Source organism: Bombus pascuorum, chromosome 4 (genome assembly GCF_905332965.1).
Source record: "Bombus pascuorum chromosome 4, iyBomPasc1.1, whole genome shotgun sequence".
Taxonomy (NCBI): Eukaryota; Metazoa; Arthropoda; class Insecta; order Hymenoptera; family Apidae; genus Bombus; species Bombus pascuorum.
The window spans coordinates 931,031-938,283 of NC_083491.1; the positions used below are offsets into that span (position 1 = coordinate 931,031).

General features: G+C 37.9%; 1 protein-coding gene across 2 annotated transcripts in view; it reads left to right on the forward strand.

Annotated features, from left to right (window-relative positions):
* Nucleotides 1–3,302, forward strand: part of LOC132906381 (protein muscleblind) — a 408,430-nt gene extending 405,128 nt beyond the window's left edge. For both annotated transcript variants that reach the window (XR_009657977.1, XR_009657978.1), the window contains 2 exons: nucleotides 2,114–2,198; nucleotides 3,161–3,302. The gene's annotated coding sequence lies outside the window, so the exon portion shown is untranslated. The remainder of the gene's footprint in view (nucleotides 1–2,113; nucleotides 2,199–3,160) is intronic.
* Nucleotides 3,303–7,253: the final 3,951 nt, after the last annotated feature.

Below are 7,253 nucleotides of genomic sequence, written 5' to 3' on the forward strand. Positions count from 1 at the left end.
TATTTTTCTCTTTTCTTCGTTTTGTTTGTTTTTAATTATCTCTCATTTTTTATTTCACATACATAATACTCTGTCTCTGGTAGGTTGTTAACTGCTTCTGACCTAACGTTTTTTGCTAACACCAATACCAGTTCTCTGGAATTTGATGTTTAATCTATTTTTTTTTTTTTTTTTTTTTTTTTTTTTGCTGCATTTGTCTATATTCATATATATATTCTCTCGGGCGTATATATATATATGTGTGTGTATACGTATACATATATGCATATACATATATATATATATGTACATCGATAATCTTTCCCTAGATACGAGTGTACGTGTGTGTTTCTATGTGTGTGTGTGTACATATAATATGCATAACATCTTTCGCTCGGGGGTAATCAAAGGAACGGATAGTAACGTAGTTGGGTAGAAATATCTCGCTTCACCTGAGCCTTTTTATTTTTTATTTTCATCGTTCGAAAATTCCTTCGTTAATCGACTCTATTTTTCCTGTTTTCTCCTTTTTTTTTTTTTTTTTTTTTCTTGTAATTCACATTTTTCATTTTGATAATCTGGAACTGGCATTTTTTTTCGTGTCTTTTTCTCTTACCAATTTTTTAATTTTTTTGTCTTGATATTTGAGAAATATTTTCTCAATGTTCGTCGTTCTCGTTCAAATTTCTGCGAAACTCGTAAAACCGAAGAAATCGTAAAGATGTATCTCGACTGATCGGAGCTTGTACGAAAGAAAGAAAAAGTAGTGAAGGATATATTCTCGTGTGTTGTTCAGCCACGCTCATATTATATATATACATGCACACCAATTTACGTATTACGATTGTTGTTTTTTCATCTTGCTGCAGCCAGGTTTTTGCGTTTTAAAGTCACTGTTTAGCACCCTCGGTTCCCAGTCAAAGAATCGAAAAAAAAAAAAAAAAGAAAGGGAACAGCTTAGACGAGCGATGCTCGTTGCCTTCCTGTATTCCATACACAGATTTTGTTAACACTAATACTTCAGTCTAGTCATTGTGCTGAATGGCCCGCTGAGAAGAGGGCTTCCACACCTGATTCGCAAATTGATCGACTCTTTCTTACATAAAGAACGAATACCGATATATCACATTTTCAACTTGATTTCGTTTACTCAATTTTATTTCATTTTTAGCACGTAAAGTAACTTGAAATCGACTTTCAGCAAGATAGCGCGATAATTCCTACGTCGAATGTCTCGTGATGAAAATTTGCGAATCAAACGATCCTCGTTTATAGGCACGCTCCTTGCACACAAAGTGTTGGGAATGCTGAGAAAAAAAGAGAAAATCGAATAGAGAAAAGATGGCAAAAAACAGATAGATAAAATTGTTACATATATATTACAGACTCACGGGTGAAAAACAGTTCGCATAGAAAAGTGAAACGAGTCCTTTGTTCTCGCCCATTCGAATCGCACCAATTCTTTCGATGAACGTGTATCGTGTCGTGTCGTGTCGTATCGTATCGTAAGAACGATCACGGTAGTAGCAAGCTAACGATCGACTTGCTTCACGTCGATGCCGAATGAAAAAGTAAAGAAGTAATCAGTCTCATAGAGTACAATGTCTCGACTCACGATAGAGAAAGTAGGGAATGACCAGTTTGAAAAAGAAAAGTTCTACTGCAAATTTTCTTCTTAATTCGACCTGCACGAACAATCGACCTCCGCGAATAACTATTTTTCAAAGCGGACGAACCAGAAGAAAAGAATCGTTCAAATCGTTCAAAAGATCTATTACGCTCGGTCGATTATTCGTGTGCCAGTAGCAATTAATTAATATTCATATACGATCCGATTTTTTAGAGCATGTAATGTACCGTGAATATGCTCTAACACTGAAATGAGTTTGAATGTGTGTGTTCAATGATTTCCAAAGAACATGTGTGCGTGTGGGTGTCTCTGTGAGAGAAAGACAAGACACTTGTCTTCGCTCTGTTTGTGGAAACGCGCGAATGGCGTCTGCTTGTGAAGAACGACTGATGCGAGACACTGTTGAAAGTTGTTTTTTTTTTCCCTCCTTTTCCTTGTAACTATTGTTCGCGCGAATCTCGAAACTATCCGTTTTATAAAAATACCTGGCACATTTTCTTTCAGTTACTGGACACCCTCCCGGTGTGCCAAGATTTTAATCGACAAGTGTGCAACCGTCCCGCCTGCAAGTTTATCCATCTCAGTGACGGTGAGTTTCCGGTGCCATTTGCCGCAGTTCCTCTCGGGAACTTGCGGCGATTTCGTTGAACATCGAAGCTTATCGTTTCTTTCCTTTTTCTTTTTTTTTTTTATTTCTTTTCTTATTCTTATTCCGCTGCGCTTTTATTCCGTTGAACGATCGATTGAATTTTCTTTCAGCGACACAAAATGGTGAGTACAATGCCATAGGTTGTTGTTCCGCGTTATTAGCGAGATTAAGAGACTTTGACTGAAATATAATTTTTTTCTTCAAATATGAGCTTAAAGTATTTGAAAATTCAGAGGCAGGAGGTAAAAAGAATTAGATTTTTCAATTACAATGTTACCTTAAAACCGATTCGATGTACAGAGAAGGTACAAATTTCTCAAATTATATACATTCCAGCTCGGTGTATTTGTGCCGGTCTAGATATCGTATCGAATGGCCGACCAAAGAGCATTTGTATTTTGCAGCCATTTTGCAGTTGACGACCGCGCATTCGCCACAAAACAATCATGCTCGTAATGTGCGACGGATGACAAATCTATTGGTCACCGCTGTTTCCAACTGCACGTAACTTCGTCAAAGTCACGAATTACTAGACTAGCTAGCCGCGACTAATAAAAATGATGGTTTGCTGTTAAAATGTTCGTGAATAGTCTGTAAATTTAAAGAACGACCGCAGAAAATTAGAAAACTCTGAGAATTTCAGAAAGAAAGAAATAATCGTAATGCCATCTTATTAGATATATATATCCATTTTATAAATATTATATATATAACTATAATTAACGTAGTACAATACCTTGGCATCATGGTGAAAGAAATTATAAGCGAAAGCGAAAGTTCGCAGATATCCTTAGCTAATCATAAAGCGTCGTTATACGAAGATCATCGACGCGTTAAAATCCACTAAAAATTGTTATCGATTTTTCCATATGTCTAATGGATGATCGTTTGAACATTTGCAGGAAACGTGGAGGTGATCGAGAATCGCGTGACCGTGTGCAGGGACGCAGTGAAGGGCGCGTGCATGCGGCCCCAGTGTAAATATTATCACATACCGGTCGCGTTGCCGCCAGCACCTCTGATGGCGATCACATCGCCTGCGACGCCCTAGTTACTCCTTCTCGTTTAGCGGATATATGTAAGTCACGACGAGGCGAGCAAGAAGGAACCGACGGACAAGAGTGATACGGTAAAAGAAGCTAGAGAGCGGAAAAAAGGGACTTGACAAAGAAAAAAAAAAGGACAAAAAAAGAACAAAAAGAAAACTACAAAAAAAAAAAAAACAAGTAACGAACAAAGATGAGAACGAGAAAGAGGCACTACCAGAAAACGAACAAACACAAGAGCTTCTGAAGCGCGGGTTTTGCCGGATCACGATCATCCTGATCGTTGAACAAGATCGACGAGAACAAAAAGAAAAAGAGAGACGTATGAAGGGGAATGTGTGTTTCAATGTTTTCGTCCTCATCGTTCTCTTCGTCGTCGTCGTCGTCATCGTCGTCGTCGCCGTTGTCGTCGTCGTCGTCGTTGTTAGCGACATCGAAAGAACCGAGTTTCGATTCTATTTCATCCTCCTCTGCGAATCTCCTCCAATGCGTAGGTTTTCGTCGAGCCAGATAGAGATCAGGAGAAAAGGCTAGCGTATCAAACGCGAATCAAAGAGGATAGGTCGGACAGAGGAATGAAATCGTCGTTCGTCGTTTCACAAGTTGAAAAAGGAACCGTACGAATTCGTTTCTCTTCCTGGCCATTCTCTTTCTCATGTCGTCCCTTGAAGATGAAAAAGAAGAAACGCACGAAATTAAATTCGTTCGTAGAAACAATTCCCTCGTCAAAGCGATTCTGCGAGCTTCACTCCCAATGGAAGGAAATTTGCTATTGATTTCTAGCGGACCGATCGTAGATTATTTACGCGTTTAGTCGCCACGAAGCGTAATTTACTGTTCGAGAGTCGAGGTTAGCCGATTATCTCGCGAGAACGAAAATCTCTGCATGCTAAAGACGATAAAAGCGTTTCGTTCGTGCGAATCGGTCAGAAAAAGAGGATACGACGTTTCTGACCGAAGCAGACACGTCGAGTGGTCGTTGAAATTGAAAATCAGCCAAGTCGCGTCGCGTCAGCGAGAGAAACGTCCTCGAGAGGATGCTCGAAACACGTCACGATCGAGTGCCAGTACACGAGGTCTTCCTTAACCTTGCCTTCTTTCCTTCTTCGTTCACTTACACTTCCACGAAAGAGAGTCACAAACCTGTCTAGTCTAGCTCGCTAACAGAGCAAGTGGATTTTGACAATTTCCGCTTTTTAAGCGTTTTCATTCGTTCGAAATTTAAGTATCGCACGAGTTAACTAAATCTTGCTTTCTAAACTTTGATTATTCGATATGTCATTCGTTTATAAGCGACTGCTATCGAATTTCCGATACTTAATTTACAATAGAATTGCCGAAGGTAATTAGGTAACGAAGATTTTCACGTAAAGTTTTCGTACTTCTATCTAGTGTTTGACCGTCAAATTTTTCCAACCAAATCTCCGTTTTCCCTGAAAACTCGTTACACCTTTTAAATCTCCATTCTCCATTTATCGATTTCTTAACTACATCCACTTAGAAGTATCTTTTAATTTCAAAATACCTTGCAGCTGGTTTTCAAAAGCACACATTTCCTTTGAAAACTTCCATTTGCCTCGAGTGTCTTGTTGGATTCGAGATTTCTATGTTCTTCCACGCGATTGCTGATCGAAAACGGGTAAAAGAAACGAGACGATGTAGCTGGCAGTTCATCGCGAGACACATTTTCTAGACAGAAAGGCGAATATTCGCGAGAGTAAAACGAGGGAATACGCTGATAGAGCGTTGATGTTCCGTAAAGATCTTGATACTACATACTACTATGTGTACGTATATTATACACGTACTATGCATACAGAGGGAAACGTGGTTAGGAGTTATACGATCTCCCGGGAACAGAGAATTCCGAATTGTAGGATCGTAAAATTTCTCCACGTTCGTAGCAATCGAACGAATTCATATCGTACGAGTAGGCTGGCTCGGACCGATGGGAATACTTGATAGAATTATTTAATCCTTTTGATGTTGGTTCGGCTATTTTATCGTATTTCGGTAAATCGGTAAGAACGCTGGGAGAAGTTGATCAATGATTTCGACAACGGGCGAAACGTTAACGCAATTTCTGTTTAAACGTTATTGTGATATTTTATGAATACTTCATAGAATATTTTATATAGTGTGTAGCATGGATAAATATATCTAGATAAGTTATTAAAATGAGATAGTTTAAAGATAATTTACATCGTAAGAAAGTCATATTGTACATAATATGATACCATTAATGTTAACATCTTTTTTCATCGTCGACTCGCTCGAAACTAATTTCTCTGCGTTCTTTCGTCGAATTGGTTTAGAAATTCGAGCAAAGTTAAATCAATTACCATCATCACGAGGGTTAAAGATGTACATTGGTCAGCCATAAATCCAGCAACGGCAATCACTGAATCTAAGAAACTTCAAGGGACGTATGCGCAGTCAAAAGAGAAAACTCACCCCGATATATCGAATAACGAAGTTTTTTATACTCGTATATACACTAAACGAAATCCACTGATATTTTGTTTCTACGTCGATATAATTGCGCGTATGCACGCACGTTTCAGCTGATCGATCGAATGTACGTGCACACGCGCCAGGAGGCATTGACTTCGCAAGAAATTTTACGGCAAGCTAAAGAAAATATAAAAATGGAAATCAAAGGAAGGAAATGATAAAAGCAGAATTACAATCGTAGATTAAACCACGAAACGAATATATACACGTATATTACGCATATTATATATAAATATACATAATATATATATGTGTGTATATATATATATACATATGTACGTAAAGAAAACAAAAATGAATGTATCCTTCCGAGGAAGGTACGAAGCCTTATGACGTGGTTTCCGGCGAGTCTCAAAGTTTCCGCAACATTTTTCATTCACTTTTTCCCTCTTCTTTTTTTTTTTTTTTTTTTCATGTTTGTCTCCATTTCGCGAAGGGAAACACCGATGATCGACATACTCTTAGGCGTGCGAACGCTATTTAAATACTAACATTACGACGAATGTACGTGATAAATATATGTATATATATATATGTATATGTATATATATACATATACCTACCCACACGCATACCCACATATATACATATATACATATTATACAAGAAATTATATTTAATTAAACAGTAATGGAAATCTTGAGAGAGACGATAGATAGAAAGGAAGATAGTAGAGAAAAAAGATTTAGCACGGACAATGGTTAAAAGACCACACGCGAGAAATAGAAACATTGTTTTTTATATGTATCGCTATTCGCAAGACAAATTCGACGTGAAATAGCTTTTCGGTTCCTACGTTTCTTTCAAACACGTTGCGTTCCCAATGATATTTTTCCATAAAGTATAAATTCACGTGCGCTATCAGCGCACCACCATGTTCGTGAACCATTAATCGCGAATAGAAACTAAATTGCGAATATACGTGCAAATTCATATTTTTATGCATAGAACCAAACAAACGGAATGTAAACAGAAATTTGTTTCAAATTTGAAGTAGTATAACGAGTATTTCGTAGATACTTTCTATATTTTTGCATAGGGCGGATGTTCCTACAACTGCCATGTCTTTTACGAAAGAGAGATAGTTTTATGCCCTAAGCGTAAAAAATTGATCATGATCTGCAAACGATTTCGATATTCGTACGACTGTCAGCCAATAATTGTCAGTCCCATTGACTGTGATCAGACGACTGCCGGCCTCTTTTTATTGACTGTCTAACTCTGTAATTACTTTCTGCTTGCATAGTGGCGTTCTTAATGCTAAAACTATGCTATGGTTTTTAAAGATTAATTTTTAAATACCAGATACGTGCAACGTCCGTGCTGTCCCTTTTGTCTTCGTGTAAACCTAACTTGCTGATAAAACCCTTTCTTTCATACGTTTTACTATCCTATTAAATGGAATACCATGGCAGTTGTAGAGACGCTGACGGTT